Below are 16,864 nucleotides of genomic sequence, written 5' to 3'. Positions count from 1 at the left end.
GACACTGCACATCAATAGTAGTTTCAATCATATGACAGTTAAAAATGCCCGAAAAAATTGCCGAAATACCCCCGGAGTGTTTTCCCTTCTCCATTACCAGATTCTGTTACTATACAACAACAAAAGGCTTAGGCCAAGTTAAGTTATACTTAAAACTAAGGCGGTACCATGGGTTTGAAGGAGAATGAGTCCTTCTGTTGGGCAAAGCCAATTGGTAGAGTCTTTTTTTTTTTTTTTATATGTATTTGTTTCTGGGAGAGCACAAGCAGAGAGAGGGGGACAGAGGATCCGAAGCCGGCTCTGTGCTGACAGACTGACAGCAGCGAGCCTGATGCGGGGCTAGAATTCATGAACCATGAAATCATGACCTGAGCTGAAGTCAGAGGCTTTCAAGCTCAATTGACTGAGCCACCCAGGCGTCCTGGTAGAGACTTTTAAATCCAAAGTGGAAGATTTTGTTCAAAAAGTCTTGAGAAGTTACTGGAATTTTTTAAAAATAAAAACACTAGATATTTTTTTCTCACAGTCTTGGAGGCTGGAATGTCTGGATCATGGGGCCAGCATGGTTGCCTTCTCTGACTGACAAGGGTCCTCTTCCTGGTTCATAGCTGGTGCTTTCTCATTGTGTCCTCACAGGTGGGAGAGGCTAGGGAGCTCTCTGGGCCCTCTTTTATAAGAGCACTCATCCCATTCATAAGATCACCCTTCTCTTTTATTTATTTTTTATTTTATTTAAATCCAAGTTAGTTAACATATAGTGGAATCATGGTTTCAGGAATAGAACTTAGTAAGTCATCACATATAGCACACAGTGCTGTTGTTATTGAAATGTTTTAATGTCTTCAGTTAATCTAAAATTCATTCATCTATAGTTTTTCATGTTTTTGTAATTGTTATATTATCACAGCTCAAAAGGGTCAAACTCCTTGGATAAAAATAGTGAGTTTGCAACTTGTATTAACTCACTAGTAAGTGTTTAAGCAGAGTCTGCCATGGGCATTTGTAGCTAAAACATCAATTGTAAGGAATGCTCATTTCAGGAATCTCATTCCTGGAATATCATGTATTCTCACCACATCAAATCAATAACTAGTGGTCATGTAATGAAGGGGGTAAGAATTTTCATTCTGTGAAATTTTTTAGTATTGCAATGATGCAGATTTTTATGTCTAAGTTAGGAAAAAAAGAATGTAGTTTTTCTTGGGACAACTGGCCACATTTTTTGTGAAAAATTTTTTTAATTTTTATTTATTTTTGAGAGAGAAACAGACTGCAAGCTGGGGAGGGGCAGAGAGAGAGGGAAACACAGAATCTGAAGCAGGCTCCAGGCTCTGAGCTGTCAGCCCACAGCCTGATGAAGGGCTTGAACTCATGAACTGTGAGATCATGACCTGAGACAAAGTCAGACACTTAACTAACTCAGCCACCCAGGGGCCCCAGAACTGACCACATTTTTACCCCAAACTTCTTATGGCTTTGTTTCACTTTTTTCCTCTAGTGTCTAGGTCTCTAACTTCATGCTGACTGCTATTATTTAGGGAAATTGAAGTGTAAGTATTTCAGTGTCTTCTAGAGGGTATTGTGGAAGGATTTCCCTTAGTTTTGCAAGAATATAAGTTATTTTCATAGCTCAGCATGAAAATAGGCAGAGAGTGGATGCTTTTTCTTGAGCCTTGACCAAGAAATCTTCTGGGATGGTAATTTCCTAAAGAAAAGTATAGGAAGATTTCAAGGACAGGGATAGTATCTTATTTCTTTGTTTTCCATGCACCTATCCAGTACATAATAAGCATTCAGTAAGTGTGTTTAAAATGAGTGGATGAGGGAGAAATGTGTAGACGTTACTGTACTTTGTGATTTTCCAGGTTTGTTCTCCATTCAGTCTTCTCTGATGCTGTCTGGCCAGCAGAGGGAGTCCAAGATCCATGTCAGCATCAGAATAAAATTGGGAAATGAGAAAATTTCTAGACATAGAAAAGCAATTATCAAAAAAGAGAAAAATGAGTTTGAAATTGTCAAGAAGACTTAATTTAAGTCTTTCAATAAAATAGCACTTTTATAATGCTAAATAATCTTGATCTCAAGCAGATAATATATTAGAGGAAAATGTCTATTTTTGTCTGATTTGAAACATGAAGCTTCCAGAACATTTAAAGGAGAAAAAGATTGCTTACAACTAATTTCACTAAATCACTAAATTTCACTAAAGAGATCTTTATGTACATAATACATAGAATGTAGGATTCTTAAGGAAAAGGATTTTTGTATTATTTACCAAATTATTCCAAGTACCTATTATGGGGCACCTGGGTGGCTTGGTCAGTTAAGCATCTGGGTAATGATTTCGGCTCCAGTCATTTTCTTGCAGTTCATGGGATTTAGTCCCCTCGACTGAGTCTCTGTTCTGACAGTGAGGATCCTGCTTGGGATTCTCTCTCTTCCTCTCTCTCTGTCCCTTACCCCCTCACTCTTCCATTCTCTCTCTCTCTCTCTCTCTCTCAAAATAAATAAACAAACATTTTAAAAACCCTTAATTAAAAAAAATAATAGTGCCTGACACATATAGTTATTAAATAATGAAGTTATTGAATTAGTTAATAATTAAAAGTATACTATCATACAGTTTGTGTCATTTTTATTTAGCATTATATTGTCCATCAATGAATGGATGAATAAAGAATATGTGAGATACACACACACACACACACACACATATATACACAGGTGCGAATATTATTCAGCTATGAGAAATAAGGAAATCCTTCTTTCCTTCTATTGGCAACATAGATGCAAAGGAAGGCATAATGCTAAGTGAAATAAGCCAGACAGAGAAAGACAAATACTGCATGGTATCACTTACATGTGGAGTTTAAAAAAAGTCAAACTCATACAAACAGAGAGTCTAAAAGTAGTTGCCACGGGCTGGGGATTGGGGAAAATAAGACAGCTTAGTGAAAGTGTTCAAATTTTCAGCTATAAGATGGATAAGACCTGATGATCTAATGTAAAACATGGTGATTATAGTTAATAACACTACATTATATAGTTGAAATTTGCTAAAAGAGTAAAACTTAACCATTCTCAACAAAGAAAGAAAGAAAGAAAGAAAGAAAGAAAGAAAAAGAAAGAAAAAGAAATATGTGAGGTAATGGATGTGTTAATTAACTAGATAGGGGGAATTCTTTCACAATGTATATGTCTAGTAAATCACCACAGTGTACGCTTTAAATATCTTACAATTGTATAGGTTAATTAATCTCCATAAAGATGAAAAAAATCGGCATTATATTGTAAGCATTTTGCTACATTATATTTTAAACACTTCCATATATTTCATTAAATATCCACATAATCACAATTTTGTCTATTCAGTAAAGTATTCATTTTCCTTTGAAAATACTCACTACTAGGCCCCACTCCCAGAGTGCTGATTTAATTAGGCTGGAGTGGGATCTAGACATGGATAGTTTGTAAACTTCACCAAGAAATTTTAATATAGAGCCAGGGCCGGGAAGCATTGCTGTAAGTTTACGCAGCCAAACTACTTTCCAAAAAAGTTGCACTGATTTACAACAGAATCAGTTACAGGTAGCACCAGATATTTTCACCAATACTTATTCTGGTTGGAGAGTGCCTGAGTGTTGGAAGGGTGGTCCCACAGCTTCAGCAACACTGGCGTCACTCGGAGATGATGAGAAATGTAGCCTCTCTGGCTCGTTTTATGCCCTAGTGACTCAGGACCTAAGCTTTAACAAGATCCTCTGGTGATTTGAGCACACATTGAAGTTTGAGATGCATTGATATAATACCTTTTCTTAATATGATAAGGCAAAAACAGTAGCTTGTTTTTATTTGAACCTGCCGAAGTTCAAGTTTTGAGGTTACACTTTCTTTTATACGTTTATTGTCCATTTCTAGCTTATCTTTTTAAGTTGTCCATTTGTATCCTTCACCTGTTTTAAAATTAGGGCTATTTTCTCAGATGTTTGGGTATATGAAAAAGCTGATAGCTTAATGAGGGACATGAATGAATTATGAAGTAGAAATCTATTGGCATGGAAATTTAAATCTATCCAGAGGAAAAAGACACAAGAGAGAGATAGGGAAGAATGTCTTGAGCAAGAGAAGAATTCTTACAACTTATTTAAACTTAAAAACTGATTCTTTAAACTGATAAAACTTAAAGAATTCTTTAAACTGATTCTTATTTAAGACCTTGAAGGTTTGTATCTTTCCTCTTAGCATTCATCAAATACTCAATCATGCATTCATTTAATACATGGCTTAGATTGTCTTTATACAGTATACTGCTCCTAGTGCTGTGAGTCTCTGTGGCCCTATGGAAATCTATTTGCTCATCATGGGGCCTTACAGTCTATTTGGTCTGGTTACGTGTGTGAAGTTAATTAATGATAAAAAGTTTTGTTTATTATGGCTGATTGAGTGTCATCTGGATGGCTAAGACATTGGAGTCATCTAGGAATTAAGCAATGGGTAGTGGAAGAGAAGTAACTCATATCCACTGAGTGTTATCCTCTGTATGTTCTATCTCACTCAGTTCTCATGATAACTCTGTAACATGGTCAGGATATTTGGATCACAAACCATGTGAAGAGTTGAATAATGATTGCTATTGGTGACAAAGCAAATAAAGTTTATTTGGAGGAGAAAAGGAACAACATTCCCTATGTAAGAATTCCAATTAAAAAATGGAGAAGAAATGAGGGAAATAAAAATTCTCCACTAGAATTCCACAGTGGAATATTACTCGGCCACAAAAAAGAATGAAATCTTACCATTTGCAAAGATATGGATGAAACTAGACGGTATAATGCCAAGTGAAATAAGTGATTCAGAGAAAGACAAATACCATATGATTTCTGTCATGTGGAGTTTAAGAAACAAAATAAATGAACAAAGAAAAAAAGGGCAAACAGAACAACAGACTTAAATTTAGAGAACAAACTGGCGCTTACAAAAGGCGAGGTGGGTTGGAGGGGAGTAAAATAGGTGGAACGGACTAAGGGTACATTTATAATGATGAGCACTGAGTGTATAGAATTGTGGAATCACTGTATTGTATATCTAAAACTAATATAACACAGTATGTTAATTATACTGGAATTTAAAAAATAAATTTAAAAAATTATAGCCTCAATCTAATCACAAGAAAACATCAGAAAAACCCAGCTGAAGGATAGTCTACAAAATACCCACCAATACAGTTCAAGAGGTCATTAAAGATTCCTAAGGAGAGCCTAAGGAATCGCCCCCTATAGGAAGAAGCTAAGGAAATATGACAACTAAATGAAATGTGGGATTTGATTTGGATCCTGAAACAGAAGAATGGTGGTGGAAAAACTGGTAAAACCCAAGTAAAGTCCGTAGTTTAGTTAGTAATATTGTACTAATGTTAATTTCTTAGTTTTTATAAACGGACCATAGGTATGTAAAATGTCATATGAACCTGGTTTTAGAGTCTATGGAAACTCACTCTGTGATTCTTCTATAAGTCTAAAATCTTTTCCAAAAAAATTTAAAACATAAAAAAACAACTGTTTATAGTGCAAAAGAAAAAGTTTACCTCTGTCTCTTCATCTTGATTCAGTTCTCAACATACGGCTGCAACCGTAACCTTCTTTATAAAAAGGAGGAAATGAAAAAAATAAATGTGATTAGCTTTTCCTTTTGTAAAGCGTTATCTTTCCTACTACAGACAGAGGCCTTGGCTGTTTACTGCCACTCCTTCATGGTCAGGTCTGTAAAGCATTGTTCCTGCGAAATGAAAATTACACAATATACTGAATTTCTCTTGGCATAAGCATTTCTAGAACGTCTCTTCACAATCGATAGAGTTTCATCTTGGACATCAGATAGGCCAGCCTGCTTATTTTCATTTTTAGGATGGAAATAATAGTACATGATAATATATTACTTTATACTTTTAAAAACAATTTTATATTTATATCTCGCTTTATATGCACCACGTATAGTGACAGGGCAATCATAACTGGCATCTCTGTTCCGTAGATTTCAAAATATAGGCTCTAGGATGTTCACCAAGTTTTAAGGCCACAGTTAGTTATTGGTTGGCACTCGAATTTCCACCTTCTTGAAACTTTCCTATGCTCTCTGAAAGTGAATGTGGACAGTCAAATTCTCTTTCCCTTGCAGGTCAGGAAACAGGGTAATCCTTATGTAATAATAATAATAATTAATAATTAATAATAACATCCAGCATTTACTGCATTCCTACAATATGCTAGAGGGTTTGCTGAATGCTTTTAAGTAGACAATCTCATGTAACCTTCTTTATGATTTTACAAGCAGTTGGAAGCAGACATGGAGGTGATTGGCATCTGATTGGATATAATTAGCAAGAGAAGAGGGAAATATAAAGGGTCCTGATGGTAATAAGTTTTGGCAATATGGAATATGGTGGTACCATTAAAAAAAATAGAGAGTGCAGAAAGAATAATATGAAGTAAGATGATTTCTTTTTTTGTATCTGTCATGTGTGTACTCTGAACTTACAGCGTGCCCCTTATTTGACTCCTTTAAAGTACTTAGAATAATTTGTTATGATTTAAAAAATTAACCTGTGCATGCTGTTGTCATGGCTCAGAGACTGAGATTTGATGAGACAAGAGAATGTAAACTCATAACTTCCAGCAGACCCATCTAATAGCCACTTGCCTGGTATGGTGTGAAAGCTTCCCTAAGCATGTTTCTGAGGATCGCATTGGAGAAACTAGCTTCAATTAACATGGGGAGACATTCCTTTGAAAAGCAAATCAGACTGCAATTATAGTGTGTGGGGCAGACGGGGTGTGGAGGGGGTAAATGATTGATAATTAACTAGGAGAAGCTTGCTGACACAAAGTGTGATTTGAGCAATGATAAAGAAACGTGTCTATAGTTATTATAGAATATGAATTTTCTCTCTCTGTAACCCCACAACTACATCCCTCAGAGCAGGAGAGGGTGGGAAGAGACAGTATATTACTGAGCAAACATACATCAGCTGATGAAGCACACACACAGTACCCACAAGGATGCACGGAACAGTCCTTCAGGTCAGAGTCAGGTCCTACAACAAGGGCCCTGGGTACAGTCACTCTATCTGTTACTCACAGATAAGAGTCCCTCCATCTCTCATGGAAATAACTGTTAATGATTTCATATTGCTTTATACTTCGTAGGAGAAAAAAACAAACCTCCCATTTGGACTTACATATTTGCTAAGGCCTCCATGTTCCTTTAGTCTAGGGCTCCACCTTGTTTTGTCTCAAGTTTCCAGAACCAGTTGTTAGTTCCACCTGATTCCTCACTAGATGGGGCTAATTGAGGAGGGTCTCATCCCATGGTGAGGGTCTATGAGCCAGTCAGACCTTTCATACTGCCAGAAAGGCCCACATGTTAGTTTGTCTTTCAGTCGATAATATTCCTAAAAACCCTCTCCTCTGTTCCCTTCCTTCTCTTACCAGATCTCCCCTTGTTACCATTGGTATATATCATGGCACAGCCATGGGGAGGGAAGAAGGAAAAAAATGCCAAATATCATCCCACTGATACCAGTTGTCAGGTGGGGAGAAGGAGGAAAAATGGTCACAGTGATAGGGAATTCCATTTTCACTGTTTATATAGGTAACAGAGAAAATTAAAGCTTTCCTTAAGAAGATGCAAAATCCCTTTAAGAATGTTACCTTTAACATTGATTGCATAAATATGGTTAATTGATAAGGTGGAATACAATTTAGACATTAAAAATATGGGAGTTTTTTTTGCAAAATACTGACAAGGGAAATATTTATGATATATAGTTAAGGGGAAAGAGCATGTTACATCATAGAATATGTTACTGTGGTGATAACTCAACTTTGTGGGAAAAATACACAAAATATGCACAGAAAAAAGTGACTAGAATATATTCATGAAAGTCTTAATGGTAGTATTACATGAATGGTAAAATTTGGGTGACTAATTTTCCTGAATTTTCTGCATTTAGAAAATTTTCTGTCTGCTTCTGCTCTAAGAAAAGAAAGTCACAATAATCAGTTGGTGACTGGCTGAAAGTCTCTTTATTGGAAAGTGTACAAGCTCCAAATTATAGTGGATATTTTGACAGTTGTGGTATAATTTTGTTTATTTTTAAAATGAAAATTCATCTACATATTCAAAGTATGCAGAATAAATACTGTAATATTTAGAGTTCAGTTTGTACATATACAAATATACACACCCTCCCTATCAAAGTCTTGTTAGCTTTTTTTTAAATTTAGGATCAGAAGGGACCATTAATGCTTAATATTTGAGATCCCAGATGTAGTGTGTTTCTAATGAATAATCACTTCTCATTTGATATCAGATGAAGTACCACGTGGAGTTGTTCCTACTTGATCAGAATTAGCAACTAAACCTCAGATTAGAGCAACAGGGGCTGTGCATAGACATTCTTCCTTTCAGGGAACCATCAGGGATTGGGACCAGCCCCTTCCTTGAGGTGCATACGCCTTTTGATTGTTAGTAGATCTCTTCCCGCTCCCTGCCCCCGCCCCCCAGCTCCTCCTGCCAAAGACACTGTGGCGTGGGTTAGGAATAAACACCAGACATGGATTTCTGGTTTCCATAATGATAGATTAAGTCATTTGGACAGATTCTGTCTGTTGGAGAAAACTGAAATGTAAATGATATATTGAAAAAAATTTAAACCATCGATGAGTTAATCTCCTAGTGAAAAAATTACTAGGCTAAGATCCAGGAAGGGAATGGAAACTTAGAGAGGAGAGTCCAGCATTTGGAACCATTTTTGCGCTGGAGCTGGTGGCTAATCGATGTGGCCAACCTGCACGTTCGATAGGTCTCCTAGGCTAGAGGGGCAATAGTCAGAGTCTAGGGCCTACCAAAAGGGGGGGCTCTAGAGCACCATCTGCTGTTGATAGGGCCCAGTAGAGGTTAGCCAGAAGGAAGTCAGTTCTGGACAGATTGCAGCCCAGGTTTCTATTATCTGAGTAGACCAGAAAAATCTCAAAGTCTAAAATTGGATTAAGATGATCCACGTTGATGTTCCCCTGAACTCTTGGCAGAAACAAACAAAAATACTCTCAGCCCTTAATTGTTTTTGCACAGATTTTTAGAAACCACATTTGATATGCTATCAAAGATAACTTGATTCAATAGGGGGCAAGATCTCATGAGTAAGAAAGAGAAGAAAAACAATATATGAGAGACCAAAGTAGAATCAAGATAATTAGGTTTATACTTTGGAAAAAACCAAAGCTTGAAAACCCTGTCAGGGAACCAGAAACTATAAATATGATATAGCAGATTTCAAAAGAGCCAAACAGAAATTCTAGAAATGAAAATGTCAGTAAACAAAATTATAAAACAATAGATGGGTTTAACTACAGATTAGATACAGCTGGAAAAAAAAAACCCTAAGACGTGAAACATAGGTCAGAAGGTTAGAATGTAGGGTGACGGTAAAAGTTTTTAGAAATACATATTAACAGGGACGGTTGGGTGGCCCAGTCGGTTAAGCATCTGACTTCAGCTCAGGTCATGATCTCGTGGTCCATGAGTTTGAGCCCCACAACAGGCTTTGTGCTGACAGCTCAGAGCCTGGCGTATGCTTCAGATTCTGTGTCTCCCTCTTTCTCTGCCCATCCCCCACTCACACTCATCTCTCTATCTCAAAAATAAATAAACATTAAAAAATGTTTTTTAATAATTAAAAGAAATACATATTGCCATTCAGAGGTTACCCCCAGGGTACTGAGGGTACAATTTGCAACATGAATGTGTCCACCCAAACCAGTGGTGACTATCCACCTGGATTGGTAGTGGGGAGGGAGCAAGATTATCTGTGCAAGAGGTGATGTGTGTTAGCACACAGAGAGTGTGCTAACTTCCTTCCATGATTGCCTTCTATGACTTTTCAGATTGTTCTATTCTCCGATGCATAAGGACCCTAAAATAGAATGGTAGGCTCTTTAGGTTGTAAAAATGTTTAGTAGATTCCAGAAAGGACATAAGTACACTACTTGTTGAGATATTCTTATATGTGATGTTTTCTTGTGGTTATAAATTTAAAGCAAGTTTAATTCAAACTAGTTGTTCTTTTCTTTTTAAAATAAAAAAAATTTAAGTTTTTATTTCAATTCCAGTTAGTTACCATCCAGGTGATAATAATTAGTGTACAAAATAGTGATTCAACACTTCCATACAATACCCAGTGCTCATCACAAGTGCACCCCTCATCCTTACCACCCATTTAACTCATGCCCCCACCTACCTCCCCTCTGGTAACCATCAGTTTGTTCCTTATAGGTAAGAGTCTGTTTCTTGGTTTGCTTCTCTCAAATTTTACTCTGAAGTGATTAATTGTTGCAATTATATGTCTTATGTGTTGGTCTAAAATCTGTCACATGTTCGTTTCATGCTAGATGTATGGTTTTAGTTTTACAAATTTAAAGTTTTAATTATGTTAATAATTAAAAGTTCAACTTAATGTTTGCTTAGTTCCATTGAACGTCTTGATTGTGGCTTCTAACGTCTTAGATTAGACGTTTGCTGATGAGGTCTGCCAATATCTCACTGGGAGAATGAGCCTGCATTTTTATGGCTCTTTTAGTGTGATTCCTTTTCCTGACCTGCAGAGGTCTTCCTACCCAAGGGATACTTTGACCGTTGGAGGAGTTATGGAATTTTACTTCCTCCTTTCCAAATCATTCCCATTGTAGAAGGCATCCATCACTTATTTTGCTCATATGCTCTCTGATTTTCCTTAAATGTTGTCCTTCCTCAAGCTTCTTCCTGGATACACGAGTTCTAACTTGGATTTTATGAATAACTATCAGATTTGAGACTAAATTTATTTCTAAAACTGTTCTGTTCCCCTAAAAGGGTTATTGCTCTCTTTACCTTGGCTTAAGTTGGTTCATTACACTTTTAGTTTTTCTGTCTCTGGACCACCAGGGGAGTTACTTTCTATCTTTTGGTCTGATCATTTCTGGCAAACCATATCAATTACAAATATTGTGGGCTTATATATTTTTTTTATTTTGAGAGAGAGAGAGAAAGAGTGCAAGTGAGGCAGAAAGGCAGAGGGAGAGAGAGAATCTAAAGCAGGCTCCATGCCCAGTGAGGAGCCTTATATGGGGCTTGATTTCATGACCCTGGGATTATGACCTAAGGCAAAACCAGTTCAGAAGCTTAACCATCTGAACCACCCAGGCACCTCTGGGCTAACATTTTAAAATACCAACAAATGTTTAGGTATCTTTAAAAAAAATTGATAGACCTTTTTTAAAGGAAGTTTTAGATTTACAGAAAATTGAGCAGAATGTATGGAAAGTTCCCATTTATCCTTTTTCCCTATCCCCAACCATTAATCTTATTACTAATATCATACATTGATGTGGTGCATTTGTTACAATTGATGATCCAATACTGATACATTTTTGTTAACTATTCTTCCATAATGTACATTAGAGTTCACTTTTTATGTTGTAGATTCCATGGGTTTTGATGAACGGATGTCTAAGGACATGTATCTATCATCTCAGTATGATACAGAATAGTTTCATTGTCCTAAAACCCCTCTCTCCCTCTGAATCTCTGGCCGCCCCAATCTTTCACTATCATGGTTTTGCCCATTTCAAAATGTCATCTGGAAGGAATCATCTGCGCAGTATGTATTCTGTGCAGATAAGCTTCTTTCACTTAGCAATATGCACTTAAGTTTCCTTCAAAAGGTGAATTTTTCATGGCTTGATAACTGAATAATATTTCATTGTCTGGTTGTCCCATAGTTTGTTAATTGGTCGTGTACTGAAGGACATCTTAGTTGCTTCCAAGTTTGGCAATTATGAATAAAGTTGCTGTAAACATTTGTATGACAATACTTAAGTTTTCAACTCATTTAGGTAAATGCCAAGGAGTGCAATTGATGGATCTTTGTTTAAGAGTATGTTATGTTTTGGAAGAAACCACTAACGTGTCTTCCAAAGTGGCTATACCATTTTTAACTCCTACCAGCAACAAATAAGAGTTCCTGTTGCTTAACATACTCCCCAGCATTTGGTAGTATCAGTGTTATGGACTTTACCCTTTCTAGCCCGCAAGTAGTGGTATCTAATTGTTTCTTAAATTTGTAATTTCATGCATATGATGTTGAACTTTTTTTCTTTTTCATATATTTATTTGCCATCGATAGATCTTCTTTGGAGAGATATATGTTCAGATTTTTCCAAAAAAATTGGATTGTTGTCTTATTGTTGAATTTTATAAGTAGTTTGTTTATTTTGGATACTAGTCTTTTATCAATTTTGCTACTATTTTCTCTCAGTCTGTGGCTTTTTTTCCCAATCCTCCTAACATTGCCTTTTGCAGAGCAGAAAAGTTTAATTTTAATTAAAGGATTATTAATGTTTATTTATTTTTGAGAGGGAGAGTGGGAGCTGGGGAGGGGCAGAGAGAGAAGGAGACACAGAATCCGAAGCAGGCATTAGGCTCTGAGCTGTCAGCACAGAGCCCGATGTGGGCCTTGAACCTATGAACCATGAGATCATGACTTGAGCTGAAGTCAGATGCTTAACGGATTGAGTCACCCAAGGGCCCCTTTAATTTAAATTTTAATGGACTTTGAGTTTTCTTTGTGTGTGTGTGTATTGTATCTAAAAAGTCATCACTATACCCAAGGTCACCTAGATTTTCTGCTTTGTGTATTCTGCAAATTTTATAGTTTTGCATTTTAAATTTAGGTATATGAGTAATTTTGAGTTGACTTTCATGAAAGCTGTAAGATCAGGGTCTAGATTTGTTTTTCTTTTCTATTTTGCTTTCTATTTTTTTTTATTTTTTGCATATGAATATCTAGTTTTTCCAGCACCATTTGTTGAGAGGATCATCCTTACTTATTTCTGACATTTTTTTGGAGTCTTATATGACAATAATTTTATAGTATATATTTTTTTTTAGAGAGAGAATAGAAAGAAAGAATAGAATAGAAAGATGATTTGGTCTTTCCTTTAGATTATTGATTAAATTTCATTTTTGGAAATTTAAAAAGTTTTCTTTCAACATTATAACTTATTATGCAAACCCAAGTTCAAATGCTAGCTTCTCTGTGGCCTTGGACATGTGACTTATACCAAGCTTTAGATTCCCCATAGGTTAAAAAGGAATTTTACTTTTAAAACCCATGGCTCTTCTTAAATCTAGACTTGCATTGTCCAATGTGGTATCCACTCACCATATGAGGCTATTGAGCCATTGAAGCATAACTAGTTTAAATTGCAATATAAATATAAATACTCATCTGATTCCAAAGATTTAGAAACCAAAAAACAAACAAACAAACAAAATGAAAAACAAAACAAAACAAAACAAAAAACCCAAGAGTTTTTTGAGTTTAAAATAGACTATTAATTTTTTTATGTTGCAGGTATGTCAAAATATACTATCATATATATATATTGTGTTAAATGAAATGCATTATCAAAATTAATTTCATCTACTTTTTTTTACCTTTTGTATGTGGTTACTAGAAAGTTTTAAATGACATATATGGCTCATTTTGTATTTTTATTGGATGGCATTTCTTTAGACTTTGGTATCCATTACCATGTCAAGAGTAAATTAGAATTCAGTTTTCTAAAAATATTCTGTACTTCCCAAATAGAATGCCCTAAGTATATATTATTTCCCTTTTCTTTGTGCTCCAAGAAGAATTTGTCACCTAGAATAAAGTAGATATTATTACATTTTGTCTTTTAATAAGGACATAAATAGGATTAATGTAAACATAACATAAAACACAGAGAAAGGAAGGGCAAAGTACATGTCTAGATCTGGGTAAAGGTGGGGAGGCAGAGATGGGTTTATAATGGAGATAATCAAGTTCAAGTTCACACTCCAATGCTCTTCACTTGTATGGGTTCCTTCCCAGGCCCTGAGATGAGAGGAGGCTAATAATGTGCTCACGGAATCTTATGTTTTGCAGCTCTTGAAATAGTAAGATATTTCAATCACAACCAGTGAAAACATTTGGCTCTTTCCACCTTGGCTCTCTCTTTTCCTTTCCTCTTACTCCATCTTGTGTCATGGCATTGGGGTGATCACAGGCATTTTGGGCATCTGCCTAAGGAAAGTTGATTTAGGGACACGTTGAACTTGGATTTAGTGGGTATATTTATATGGTTTGTGACTAATTAAGTTGCTCTGGTTGCTTCATTACAGAAATGGCTCTTGGAAGTACTCCACTGCCTCTCCCTCCGCCATGACTCAACTCACCAAATTTTGGGAAACCAAAGTGAAGGCAGTATGAACTTGTCTTGTGGTGCTTGGAGGCAGACGTATGTGGTGACCGAAGAGAAAAAAAAAGTTCTATATGATGTTTAAAGACAAAAACTGGTCTGTGGAAAATGTTATCAATCAGACAGTAAAGTTGCAAGCAGGTTTCAGCTTTCATTGGTGCTTTGTTGAATGGAAAGATCTCAACTGCCAGGAGTAGATTTGATACTGCAACACATACAATTACATATTTACTAGAGTTTTTTTTTCTTCTTTGATGGGTTTTAATGAAATTGATTATATCAAAATTACTGTGTTCATAGAATAAAAATGAGAAGACCTGTGTGTGAAGTCACACACATGTGACAGATCACCATGTATTTTCAGTATATTCCCAGGGAGAAGGTTAAAAAAGAATTGGTGCTACATTTCTCAAAGGTGTTCTCAAAGTTTGGTGGTGATCCTTGAGGGTCCCTGGTATCCTTTTGGTATATCAGTGAGTTGAACTACTTTTATAGTAATACAAAGATTATATTTTGCCTTTCCAGTCTCATTTTCTCAAGAGTATACAGTGGAAATTTGAGCAGCTACATATGTGATATTATGACATATACAGATTGAATGCCGAAGTAGATATGAGAATCCTATCTTTCTTTCCTTCTTTTTTTTAAGTAGGCTCCACACCCAGCATGGGACTTGAACTCTCAACCCCTGGGATTAAGAGTCAGATGCTCTACCGACTGAACCAGCCAGGTGCTCCAAGAATCTTATTTTTTATTAAGCCAGACATGAGAGAAATTTCAAAGATAAATCCACTCTTCTCATTAATTTTTCTCAATTAAATTAGGCTTTCTCATTACATTTTGTAAAACAGTATTTTTATTATTTTTATTTTTTTAAGTTTATTTATTTTAAGAGAGAGAGAGAGAGAGGCAAAGAGATGGGGGAAGAGAGAGAATCCCATCTTCACTGTCAGTGTAGAGCCTGATGTGGGGCTCAAACCCACAAACTGTGAAATCATGACCTGAACCAAAGTCAGGTGTTTTGGGCACCCCCAAAACAGTATTTTTAATGTAAAAATATGTTCTCTGTACCTACATGTAATTTATTTATTATTGATATCTTTAAGTGAATGAATAACTAAACACTTTTAATTTCATACATTCTTAATTTCTACCATCAAGAGCACACTATACTTACTGTATGTTAGCTAACTTGACAATACATTATAAAAAAAGAAAAGATGTAGAGAAATATTGGTAGGAGTATATCCACATGGCCATTTTAGAGAATAATTTGCCAATATCTATAAAAATTTTAAACATTAAAAAACATATTCTTTTATCCAATAGTTCACTTTCAGGAATCCATCCTCTAGAAATTCCAGCTTTGGGCACCTGGGTGGCTCAGTTGGTTAAGCATCTGACTCTTGATTTCGGCTCAGGTCATAATCTCACAGTTTGTAAGTTCAAGCCCCATGTTACTCTCTGTGGGGACAGGGTGGAGCCTGCTTGAGATTCTTTCTCTCTCCCTCTCTCTCTGCCTCTCCCCTGCTTGTACACTCTTTCTGCCTCTCATTCTCCCAAAATAAATTAAAAAACTTAAAAAAATGTTTTCAATGATCAATTACATGATAACTCCATTGGGAATTTTGTTGAAAGCTAAGAACAAAAAACTACTGAGTTGCCAAAGTTTATTTTCATTCTCAACTCCAGCACCAATATTTGAAATTCTTCATTCGCTTTGTGTCTTGGAGGTGTTCTATGACAGAACAATTTTCCACACTGAGATTGGTGGTAGGTGAGTCATAGGCCTTTTATTGGGTAATGTGGGAAAAGAGACTACATAAGGAGAGATAGAGAGAAGGAAGAGGAGACATGTTCTTGATCACAGTCAGTCTTTGCAAAACACACATGTGGGAGGTAAGAACGGAGATGGCACCCTCAAAACCATCTGTTTGTCTGTAGCCCTTTGAGAAGTCTTCATGTTTCCGCAGGAGTAGCATGCTCCAGGAAGACACGAGGTCTAGACGGTCTAACTGGTACTGATACAACTAAACTAATAATTAAAGCACAGCCAGGTATAGTATAGGGACAAAGTGTGGGTCTTGAAGGACAGATAGTTTCAGTTGGTTAGAAGGCTACTGAAAGTCAATAAAATGACTTTTTATAGTGGTGTGGAGTTTTCAGAGCACTTTTTTGCACTATCTATTTGTGTGAACCTTGTGGGATACTTATAGCAGGATTTTTTGCTCCCATTTTACAGATGAGCAACATGAGGTTCAGAGAGAACACATGTGTGTATATGTGTGTGTGTGTGTGAGTTTGATAATGGGTCATCCAGGAAACCATTTGATAGCTCTTTTAATTAGTATCACATGACACTAATGGACAAATATTTTTGGAAAATTCAGTCTTGATTTACTCAATTTGGTCATGAAAACTTTGACAATTTCTAAGTATGTTATTCAGACTCTGCAAATCTGACACGTTGTGGCTAATAAATGGTTAACCTTTAGTAAATCTTTAACCACTCGAAAAGCTTACCATGGCATTCGTTTTGTGGGTGT

The sequence above is a fragment of the Crocuta crocuta genome, unplaced genomic scaffold, assembly GCF_008692635.1.
Source record: "Crocuta crocuta isolate KB4526 unplaced genomic scaffold, BGI_CrCroc_1.0 scaffold1, whole genome shotgun sequence".
NCBI lineage: Eukaryota > Metazoa > Chordata > Mammalia > Carnivora > Hyaenidae > Crocuta > Crocuta crocuta.
This window is presented reverse-complemented; position numbering follows the sequence as displayed.